This window comes from Acartia tonsa, chromosome 2 (genome assembly GCF_053477335.1).
Source record: "Acartia tonsa isolate MP-2025a chromosome 2, ASM5347733v1, whole genome shotgun sequence".
Taxonomy (NCBI): Eukaryota; Metazoa; Arthropoda; class Copepoda; order Calanoida; family Acartiidae; genus Acartia; species Acartia tonsa.
In genome coordinates, this window is record NC_137261.1 from 15,417,948 (window position 1) to 15,430,050 (window position 12,103).

At 36.5% G+C, this 12,103-nt stretch overlaps 1 protein-coding gene across 2 annotated transcripts in view; it reads right to left on the reverse strand.

The window, feature by feature from the left end:
- Ih (hyperpolarization activated cyclic nucleotide gated potassium channel Ih) overlaps nt 1–12,103 on the reverse strand; it is a 229,189-nt gene that overhangs the window by 194,723 nt on the left and 22,363 nt on the right. The window lies entirely within an intron of this gene.

Below are 12,103 nucleotides of genomic sequence, written 5' to 3' on the forward strand. Positions count from 1 at the left end.
ATCTGGGGGCTCAACAGGCTCTTGGAACGAGTGGAGACTCGGGGGAGGCTTATCAGAAACCTCTAGAATGTCAGGCTTGACCAGCTCCCCTGCCACTGGGAGGCCAGCATCCAGCAGGAGGGGCGTCTCCCCTTCATTTACTACCAGCACTCGAAACACAGTGGCGGATCCAGGCCTGTGGGCATACAGGCCTTCTGGGATGACAAGATCCTCCCCAAACCTCTGTTCTGGGGCAGCTAGTTGGATGGCATCCTTGGTGCGGTGGCCTACTAACTCAACAGGGACCGCCATGACACCGCGGCCAGGCAAGACCACCCGCTTGGCCGTGCGAAGTTGGGGTGGCTGGCCGTCAGTTGGAGTGACAGCCCTTAGCCTATACGTGGCTGGTGTGGGGTCAGCTTCGGCTCCGGGAGCTACCGGCCGCGACTTGACGGGCTCGGCCTCGGGAGGGGCTGACGTGTCGGAGCCAAGTGTGGCTCCGAGGGCGTCCGGCCACGATTTGACGGGCTCGGCGCTGGGAGAGGCCGAGGCGCTGGGAGTTGAGTGTGGCTCCGGGTGCATCAGACCGCGACTTGACGGGTCTGGACTCGGACTTGGCTGGTTGACTGGCTGGGGGTCCCAGGTAGAGGGGGCCAGGTGGACACGGCTGGCCGTTGATAAAGGTGTCGGCGGAGAAGATTGGTTCTGGAGGGCTGGCAATTTCAGGGAACGTTGTTGGCAGGTTCTCCCGCGGCACCTTGGGCACTGGGGGCAACCCCATGGCTAGCAGGTTGGCCCCCCTATGGGCGTTGAGCGCAGCATCCACCCAGTGCGTGCCTTTCTCGACCACACGCGGCTGCTCTGGCAGTGGGCCTGGCAGAGGCCCCTCATAGCTCAACTCTCTCTCGGCTGTCTCCCGGTCAATGGGGACGCCACGGAGTGGGATAAACTCCCCACGCACCCACAAGCAAGGTGGTTGCATGTCGAAACAGAGCCTAGTTCCGAACTCCTTGAGAAAATACCCTCCTAGGTTCAGAGGGTGTGAGAGGTTCCGGACCACGGTCACGTGGTAAAGATGGAGTATAAGGGTGTGTGAGACTGCCATATATAATTCTTTCAATTTTCCTATTACCTGGAGGGGCTGGCCTTCCTCGTTAGCAGTCAGGATTTGGGTGTTGTCCGGAATCAACATGCGTTGCACGCCCATTGCGTGCATGAGGTGTTCAGAAATTACAGCAGACCCTGGTACACGGTTGCCAGAATCGATCATGGCATCAACCTGTACATGCTGGGCAGGGTCAGGAGTAGGAAACCTCACCCTGATGTGGCAGGGGAAGTGGAGGTCCTGCCCTTGAGACAAGGGGGCCTCCCGTTCGGCTGGGGTTGGCAGAAACTTCGGTGGTGGCCGAACCGCAGCTATGGTGGTATCGCTTACCATGGTGGCTTAGACTGTAGCTTCGAATCACTAGAGCTTATTAATTATCACTGGGTCAACAATTTTATATTTCTTTTTATCACTTGGTTGACATTTATACACACTTATGTGTTGTTATCACTAGGAGCTCTAGGGGTGATTCTGGAAGCACTGGCAGCAGGGAATGTCCGTCCTGCAAGGTTCAGAGGGGTGACGGCGGTAGGGAATGACCCGTCCTACAGCGCCGCTGGTTAGAATCCCGAAAATGGCGGCAGGGAATGGCCCGTCCTACAGCGCCTCGGGTTCGAATCCTGGAAGGCAGCGGCAGGGAATGTCCCGTCCTGCCGTGCCTGTGGCTCAAAATCTGCTATCCGTCGCAGTGGTAGGGCTTACTTGTGTGCTGAGGCTTCGCAGCCACACATTGCCTTCTCAAGGAGACCAGCACCCAGCTGTCTGTCTCGTAGGTTTGGCCTGGGTGTCCTGGGGCTTGTCCCAGCTACACTTGCCAATTTAGACTCAGTTCTGTAGCCGTCTGAGCTAAATTATCCGATTTCCGTGGCTGCGCACCTAGCGCTACTCCTACACGGTACGGAAAAAGCGTCTTAACTGGCGCTTTTAGCAGGCTAAATCTGCTTGCCGTAGGCCAGAGGCCCACATATTGCGTTCAAAATGATGGAAATTCGACCTAAAAAGGCCGTCTCACGGGTCAGTTGGCTTCTCAGTTGGCGGCTGATTGTCCCCTTACTTGCCAAAGGGTCCAATCAGAGGTAGAATAGGCTAGTTTCTGTAAGGCTCGATTGAAACACGCTGACACCAAGTTCTGGTAAGCCGAGCGTTCTCGGCCCACAGGGTAACGAGTTCGAGTTCAACGAGCCCTAGCCTTGAATTATTCTACCAAAACAAACTAGCAGGATTTAGTCATACAGAAATTATATATTTAACTGAATAATATTTACAAGCAATGTTTACTATATATATACAACAGATTATAACAATGGTTAGGTTTGAAGGGGGTGTGGGACGCTAGGGCTTAGCTCCCGGCGGTAGACAGGCTGTGGGGGCAGCGGTGGTAAAAGGGGAGGCAGCGCCTCCCGGTTATATAAGCGCGTGAGGGGCGCGTGATAGCTGCATGTTTGAGTCCCTCCCCACATTTAGGCAGGCCAGTTTGACCGCTAGATAGCGGGGTCAACATCGGTCATGAGATAGATGGTGATATAATAAGATTAGTGCAGTGGGTTTGTTATGATAAGTCACAGCGTAGCAACTCTGTAAACTGCCTGTCCGTCTGGTTGTCGTATTACCACAGAATCACCACTTTACCTTCACCCCCCCTGGACGTCCCTTTGGTGCTAATATTCTAAAAAGTATCTTTTTATCTATAATACAAAGTAGAACGATGTCTGTCTGTCTGTCCGTCTGTCCCTTAAGATCGCGTTAACCACTGAACCGATCGGATTCTACTCTTCAGGGTATATACCTATTGGTCCTGTGGTGGTTTTAAGCTTTTTTTGGGGGATGGGACACCCCCAACCCCCCTAAAAATGAAAAAATCTACCCCATTTTTTTTCTAATATTTAAAATTAATGGTGGAATGGGGGCTTCGCACCAGGTACTTATTTTTTTTGCATTAACTACCTCTTGGGGCAAAGCCCCTAGAGGCTAGGGGCGAAGCCGCTAGTGCATATAAAAAATAATAATGAAGTCTTCTTTTTATTCTTTCGTTTGGTTGGGAGATAATCAAACCTTTACCCCCCCCCCCCCTTGGACGTCATTGGATCATAATCCCTCATTTTTATGACGGCACATGGCTGATTTTTAAGACACTTTGCCCAGTTACCATGAACATTATAATAATTATTCAGTGTATGAGGCTAATCCTAATTGATTTTCTTATCAGTAGTTACCAACAAACTACCACTCCAACTATGACAATATTATTATTCACCCCCCGAATATTACAGGGAAGGGTTAAAATATTTGGTGATGTTGTCTTATTTAGTCATTTGATTTTAATCTTAGTTTTAATTTTTAGGTTATCACCACCCATTTACTGCTGGGATATGCAAACTATATTTTATTCAAATATAAAAGACTAGCGGCTGCGTCCCTAGTATCTAGGTATATTAGAAGGGACATGAAAGTGCAGAAAAATAACTTAAAACCTTACAACTACTTTTTAAAAATAAATAAACAGCCTAAAACCACTCTGGGACCTATAAGAAGCTTCATTCTAAAGGAGAACCATATCGGTTCAGCGGTTAGCGAGATCCTTATATTTCCCCATCGCAGTGTCCTTGTGCCGTCCCTTTATTGGGTAATTGAAAATTGACCAATGGTGTCGCTTTAATTAACATTAGCCAAGTAGCAGAAACCATTTTGGTAGCAGATGAAAAAGGTCATTGAAAAAGGAAGGGGGGTAGTTATCTGTATATACATCTATACAATAGATCTGTTGTCCCCTCCCTCTCAGATAAAGACCAGAAAAACATTGAAATATGCGAATGAGAATAATTATTGGAATATTTGTCCCGGTTCCTGCAAAAACCCAGAATATTTACAATGATAATAACTAAATCTGTCCTAAATCCTTTGATTAATTATTTCTCAATGAATATTCACCCAATTATTATTAAGAATATTGAATCTTTTTACCTTTAATCTAAGATTACTATTTTTGCAATCTTATAAACTTATACCGTTGATGTAAGATAATTTTATATTTATTCAAAAGGAGGAGGGGGCCGGGGAAAGGAGGGCACCTGAAAATCCCTCCTCCACTGCTGTATTAAAAAAAAGAAGATGCTCAAAATTAAAACAAAGGACGATTGAAAGTGATATACCTCCCAAGCGATATCTTTTACCGTTAGGAGCAAAAAATCAAAAAAGTAAGTAGGTGCAAAATTTAAAATGCCTCCTTAAATTTTATGATTTAATCAACTTAAAGATATTTTTAAGAAAAATACTTTTTAGTAAGCTTAAGTTAAGTTTGGTTAGGATGTAATTAAAAAAATGTATATTTTATATTAAGCAGGACGCTCCGGGTACCAGGTACTTCTGGTGCCAGGTATACATATCAATGTGTCAACAGCCTTTTAATTGGCTTTAGTAAGCTTACTTAATTTGTGTTTGAAAAAAAAAACATTTTATGAATGTGATTTAGTATTTTTAGGCACCTTTAAAAATGGATTAGACATGTGACGTCATAAAAATGAGTGATTATCCATCTCTTTTACAGGGGATCACTCATTTTTATGACGTCACACTGAGTGACTTTCTTTATTTACATTTGTTGGGTCCTGCTGCCGCTAGGAATTGAAAACCCCAAAACATAATTACTCAAATTTGCATATTTTTTGCCATTTTTAACTAATAGAAACGACCTCCCCCCCCCCCCCCTCTCGAAATAGTTTACATTATTTGGTGCAAAAACATTTTTAATTAATGACCATCATTTTATACTTTTGAATCTCTCAACTGAGCAGAGTGAATGTATATTTTAAACTTTATTCTCAATGTTATTCAATTTTTTGATAAAAAATGTGCAAATTACATGTTACATAAAATGTTTACATTTTAAGAATTCATGTAACACTTTACTTTTTTAAAATTTGAATAAATTTAATGTTTTAAATTTATGTAAATAATTTGCTTTTGAAAACAAAAATTCAAAAAGTATTTGATTAAAAAGTGTGTTTTTTTGATGAAAATTATTATTATTTTGATTTTTTGTTAGAAACTACTTCATGATTCAGGTCTGTCTGTACGTCGTTCTGCCTTAGTAATTTGAGGAAATCAACTGTTTCTTTCTTGTTTACTAGCTGCTTCGCCCCTAGCCTCTAGGGGCTTTGCCCCAAGAGGTTTTATCAAACTAATTGTTCGTGTTTTAGATTTTTTAAAAAATAAAAATTTTTTTTTTTTTTTTTTTTTTGGGGGGGGGGGTATTTTTCATTTTCCCCCCCAACAAAATAGTTATAAACCTTCCCGGGACCTATGAGAAGCTACCCTGTGAGGAGAACCCGATCGGTTCAGCGGTTAGCGAGATCCTTCGCTACAAACAAACAGACAGACAAACAGACAGACAAACAGACAGACAAACAGACAGACAAACAGACAGACAAACAGACAGACAAACAGACAGACAAACAGACAGACAAACAAACATCATTCTACTTTGTATTATACATTAGCAGATTTAAATAAACAAATAAACATATTAAATGACGGGCTGATAAAACTGTTCTATTCTAGTCTTAATCAAGTTAATTTCATATTTCACATGAGTAATTGTAAATGTTTTAAAAGATAAAAAGCAGGAATATCTATCTATTGGTTCAAACCCTTGATTTTTATGTCCATTTAAATCATGAGAACATTTCAAATTAAAGTAGCACTTAACAAACATTAAAATGATCGTTATTTATTTTAGTTGTACAGTAAAGATCTAAATTTACTATTGAAAATTAACATATTTAATATTAGTGTAAAAACCATTAACCTAAGCAATATTATTTAGAACATCTGTTAATAATTTCCAAATACAAACTATTTAAATAAAAAAAAAACATCATTTTAATTCACATTAAATTACGCTTGATACATAAAAACGATATTTATTTGATCTGAATATTTTTTGTCAGGTGGTATCCGTGATGTCTCAACACTCAACCAAACTTTACTTGTCCTGTCTCCGAGAAGTAAACAAATTCTCCGAGCCTAGGCCTCCCAGAGCCATATAACCAGGAGAATATATATTCTCACAGAGTAATTGTAGGAAAAAAGGGAGGATGGGGGGACAGTGACCAACAATTTTCCAGCTAAAAATGAGTGAAAGGGTTGGAAAACTCGGGGGGTATAATTTCATCTGTTGCTTTGTAAACGAATCTAAAAGTTTTTCACGGTATTCTTATTTTGAAGAGACAAACTTTTTTTTCTTTTTAGAAATAGGTTTGTTGTTTGTTGGGATACTCACATATTATGTGCATAAACAAACTAATTCTATAGCAAGAAAATATCAATTATAATTTTTAAGTAGTGCACCATTATAATATTAAAATCATAGGAGCAAGATTGCTTTTGTGTCAGTCTATTTGTACCAAAAAATCTCGTAACCTGCTGGATAAATATAGTTTTTAGATTGAAAATGAATCATTTTATTTAGGAGGTGGGGGGCAACAGATCTATAGTAAAGATGTATATACAGATAATAACCCCCTCCCCTTTTCCAAGGTCCTTTTTCGTCTGCTATCGATTTGTTTTCTGCTTCTTAGCTGTGTTAATATTACCAACACTATTGGTTGATTTTCAAAGACTCAATTTTGAGTCGATACAAGGTCCTTAGGATGGGGGCATTCACATACCCCTTCTAACTTTAGTGTTTTACTCTAATGTTGGGTCGAATGAAAGCCGTGAGAGCTTTAGGAAGATTTCTTGGAAAGAAAAATCACAAATAGACAGATAGATATGCTTCTACTTTAGTATTATTACTAGGGGCTACGTCCCTAACATCTAGGGGCTTCAACCAAAAAACCTTTGTACTTTATATAGTAGGATATGTTTTTGCATACCTTTATTACGTAACTGGTTTATCTGGACCTTAACCAGTTTGAAGTTTATCTTATGAAATTACCAAGTACAAAGATGCAAAGTAGCCCTGTACAATAATTTAATTTTACAAATTACATGTGATTGTAAAGCCAATAAGTTCCTATTGTTGGTTTAGAATATACTAGCGGTTTCGCCCCTAGCCTCTAGGGGGCTTTGCCCCAAGAGGTAATTAAAAAAAAAAAAAATTATGTACTACTGGTGCTGCAAGTAGTTTTATGTGAACTAACTTCCATATAAACAAAAAAATGGGGTGGTATTGTTTTGTTTTTGGGTGGGTTGTGGGTGTCCCACCCCCCAAGAAAACACCTAAGGCACCACAGGACCAGTTTGTATATTCCCTGAAGAGTATAATCCAATCGGTTCAGTGGCTACCGAGATCTTGAGGGACAGACAGACAAACGGACAGACATCAAGCAACTTTGTTTTATATATAGTATGTCAAATGTTTGTTTGACATCGGCAAAGCATTGGTTAAGAAATTCAATTTATATATATAAAAACAATTTGTAATACAAAATAAACTTCATATTTAAATATTTTTGAGTTGGTAAATAAATAGGTTTAAATTTTGTTTGCTTAAATAACATTCTATTGCAACAAAAAGGTGATGTTAGCAAATAATTTCTTGAATAAAATCATAAAACGTTTTTTCATTTAATTTTCATTTTTTTCACTGTTGTGTTTTTATTTGACATTAAAAATAAAAATCATAAAAAATCTTCCAAATCAAAGAAAAAAAATCTTTGAATTATTGGTCAATTTAAGTTCAAAGATTTTTTTATTGTAAAAAGTTAATATTTTAAATATATTTTAGAAAAAAAAATCTTCTGACAAAAAAATTATCATAATCCAAGATGGCGTCAATACAAGTAAAATAATATTTTCAAAACAAAAAATTAAAACTTGAATATCTTTTTTATACAGATTGAATTTCAAAAATTGGTCTGACTTTTTTTCCAAAGTCAGTATGATCTATCGAATGAAAAAGGTTTGAAACTGATAGAACATTTCTTTATACTAAAACATATTTTTTCTTCCGTTTTTTCCCACACTTCCAAAAAATGAAATTCAATGAAAATTAAATGGTTCTCACGTTAAAATAATTTTCTCATGGGTCCAAAAAATGAATTTAAATGAAAATCATATGTACCATTTAAATCAAAATAAATGGTTCTCACATTCTAAAAATTTTCCAACGCTTGACATTCTTGAAAAATGCTAAATAAATGAACATTTAAACAAACCAAAGATCACGTTTTTTGCAATGGAATGCATATATAATATATATATTTATCCGAGCCTATTTTCAAAATTAAAAGAGGTTTATATTTGAGGTTTTGGTGGAATTACTACAAAACACCTAGACCTACTCCTGGGAACATGAAAACCTATATATGATAAATCTCTACTTAACAAACTAAACCATATGACTTGCCTATTTTATTGTGTTTAGCCATCCAATGAAGGATTTGGACATTGGACTGGAAATTTAAAGTTTAGAATTAAAATTTTGGCGTACAATGTACATCAATTTATTGCCCATTGTCTTATCCCTCGAGGTTATTAGTATTCGCAGATTCTTACTTAAAAGTTATATTGAAGCAAATCTTAATATTATATAAAACTTTCAAAAAAAGACTAAAATTAACAGGTCTAATGCAGAAAAATGCATTTTAATAATTTTCCTATTGTTTAAAATATGAATTACTTGCCTATAAAGAAAATGTGAGTCTAATGGAGTAGAAAATTATTGCTCCTAGCCTTCACTCTGAGATATTTTAAAAGAGACGGTTTTGAATAGTGTAAGACATATTTTAGTTGCTATCATAAATGTCCCGATTGTGCATTTTTTCAGAAAAAAATTAAAGAGTTGCATATGAATATAATTAACTACGCTACATTAATAAAATATTAAAAAAATATCTTGTGTTTATATATGTAATTATATAATTTAAAGTAGTAAAGTTTGCTTTTTGATCCTTAAGATTTCAATAACTACTCAACTGATTATATTAGCCTTTTAAGGAAAGTCCCGGGGCTATTTTATTTTTAGTTTAAAGCATTTGGATGGTTCTATACTATTTTATTCCCCCATTTAAACTTAAACTTAAATGTTAGGGATGCAACCGCTAATTATTATGTTATAGAAATGCCTAATTAAAAGATTAAAACACTTCATCTCATTTCAGTTCATGTCTTTATGTCAGGGCTCGGTAGCAGGTGGGTAAGCTTCCCGTAAGCCTTGGTGAAATCAACCTTTTACATTTTTAAAAATCAGCTGGATGTCTAAATCTGACCCAAAAATGGCAATCCCTCTAAAAAAAACTTTAAAACATCCAAACGCGTTAAAATTTGAACCTTAGTCGCGGCCAATCTCAAACTTGCCTTATCTCAATGGTAATATGTACTTTCATAAAAAAAAATATAAAACCTATATATGACACCCCTGCCCAAATTTTTTATATGAATGATAAGATGAAATTTTTTACAAATTTGGAAGGGTTAGCTAATGAAATACCTTCCAAAACAGTAAAGACTTATGGGTCTGATAGACAGAAAATCATTAAATTATTTAAATTCGATATTAATAAACTTTTATTTTTTAAGTCTTTGGGTAAAAGTTTGATCATAATTCAAGGACAAGGTCTACATAATATTCATTATATTAGATTCATTACTTTTAAGTGTTAAAGGATATTCTAAGAGTTAAATTTATAAACTTATAATTAAAATAAGTTTAAGGTTCTCTAAATCACTTAGAAATTGAATCTAAAACTAAAAATAACCCTTTTAAAACTCACTCTGTTTAAAAATCATTTTAACCACTGATTCTCACAAGTCGGGTCATGAAGCAAATATACTCTGTAGTTATAGCTAAAGACGTCCTACTTTTAAAAAACACCCTCTAATATCTTATTTTAAATGTAAATTAAAAGTAAAACTTTCAAAAATGTGTACTGTATAATTACTTTCGGTAGGTTTTTGTTAAAAGTACTTAAAAGAAGCATTCATATATCTAATGAGCGTTGTTATTTGAAATATTAAAAAGTGAAGCAAGCGAGTTTCCCTTAAAACGTATATGCTATCATGTTCCTTAGAAGGAGAAGAAATGTCTTTTTGATCTTATTAATTTCTGCTTCCAGAATCTTCTCACCAAAGAAAAGTTTTTAATGGGTTGGGCCAACAAACCTCTCTGTGATAAAAAATGCATCATAGAAAGGAAAAGCTGGTTGTCAGAGATTGGGATATATGTAAATATTTTGGATCATGGAAAGGAAACAAATAAGCGGGTTTCGTTGCAGCTTTTCTCCTATTTATAGCCCCTGCGGAGGCCTCTTACCATGCGAGGCATGTTTCTTAACAATGCGGGGCAATCATTAACATTTATTTAACCTAACCTAACATAACATAACATAACTCAACCTATCAAAAGCTGTTATGAAAATACGAAGAAATACGCTACTTCGTTTCCTTTCCATAATACATTTTTGATTTCCTTTTAAGGAAGCCTTAGCTGTAACCACAAATAACTACAGCTTATAGCTGCTAAACGTCGTTGATTCAACTACAGCAGAGCATTTTTTTAGAATTCAATAAAAGCATCCTTTGAAGGGCTTCTGCCGAGCCCTTTGCAAATAAGGAATAGCGATTCTATCACAGCAGAAATGAAAAAATGGGGAATGCAGGCCATTCAATTTTAAATTTGAAGGGATGTGTTGACACCTTACTACACCCTCTATTTCACGCCACTGCATTTCATGATAAAAATACTGAATAGCAGTCAGTTTCCTGGGGGTTATGACAAGATTCAGGTGGACTGAAGCAGATTTTACCAGCGAATATACTCTACAAGCAACCTACATATTGCGTATAAGTTGGTTGGTATGTCTTATTGCTTTTACGCATAATAAAAAGCTTTAAATAAACTGAAATAATTCATAAAACAAAAAATATTATTGGAAAAAATAAGAGTTTGGTTTAAAATGATCTGCTATTCATTACAGATGTATTTTAGATACATAAATTAATTATCTTCTATGAATTCTTCTTGTATAAGTGAATAAAGCAATATTGTTAGCTTGTTCGTTCTATATTTAAAAAAAAGTCTTTGTCCCAAATCTACTCAACATATCTAATTTATTTTATTCCATAGGCATTGATTTCAGATCTAATTGAAGCAATACACTAAAATTTTGGATTTTTTTTATGTGGATTTTTTTTTATAGTGGCGATTTCTCAGGATTGTGATGGTACCTGCCCCCAAAAATAGTTATAAATCTTCCCAGGACTTACCTAAGAAGCTACCCTGTAAAGGCGAATCAGCTTAGCGGTTAGCGATATCCTCCGATACAGCAGATAAACAGACATCATGTTATTTTATTATAAGGATTTAATATTTGGTAATTGTAAATACTTGTTAGAGTATTGCACCATTCTTTTTAATAGATGTCTCTCTAGTACATAATATTAACTAGAGAGGATTTCTCTGGCAAACTTCCGCCATCTCTTGTGTACATTATTTATTACTTTTATATATTGAAGAAGTAAGTTTCATTATAAAAACCCAGGAATCTAAAGGGATAAGACAATGGTCGATAAATTGATGATGCATAAAATTACTCCTTCTGTAGATTAAAATTAGTGGTTAAAACGTTTGAATACTCAACTTAATGAAACAACGAATCAAAATTAACTGAAGTCCCCAAAGTTGTTAAACGAACGAATAAGAAAACATTATTGCAAAGCTTTGGGGACTAGTGTAATAAACAGCCCATTGTCCTCTCCTTCTCTGATAAAAAAACTCTTGATAAATCTTCATTAATGCTTGTATTTGATTAACTTATATTTCAAAGTAAAATGGTTTTCTTTTGTGTGTTAAAAACAGCAAATTTTCTCTGTAATTTAGAACTAACAGCTTTTCTTAATTATTCTTTTCATCCATTCAAATCTATCATTTACATATAATCAATAATGAAAACATTAGAAACAAAGCAGAAAAATAACTGATGGAAACCCAGACAAAGTGATTTGAAGAGCAGATTTTCAGATTAAAAGGATAAAATTATTGATGAAAATATCACGAAACCTTTCATATGTGTTCTTACA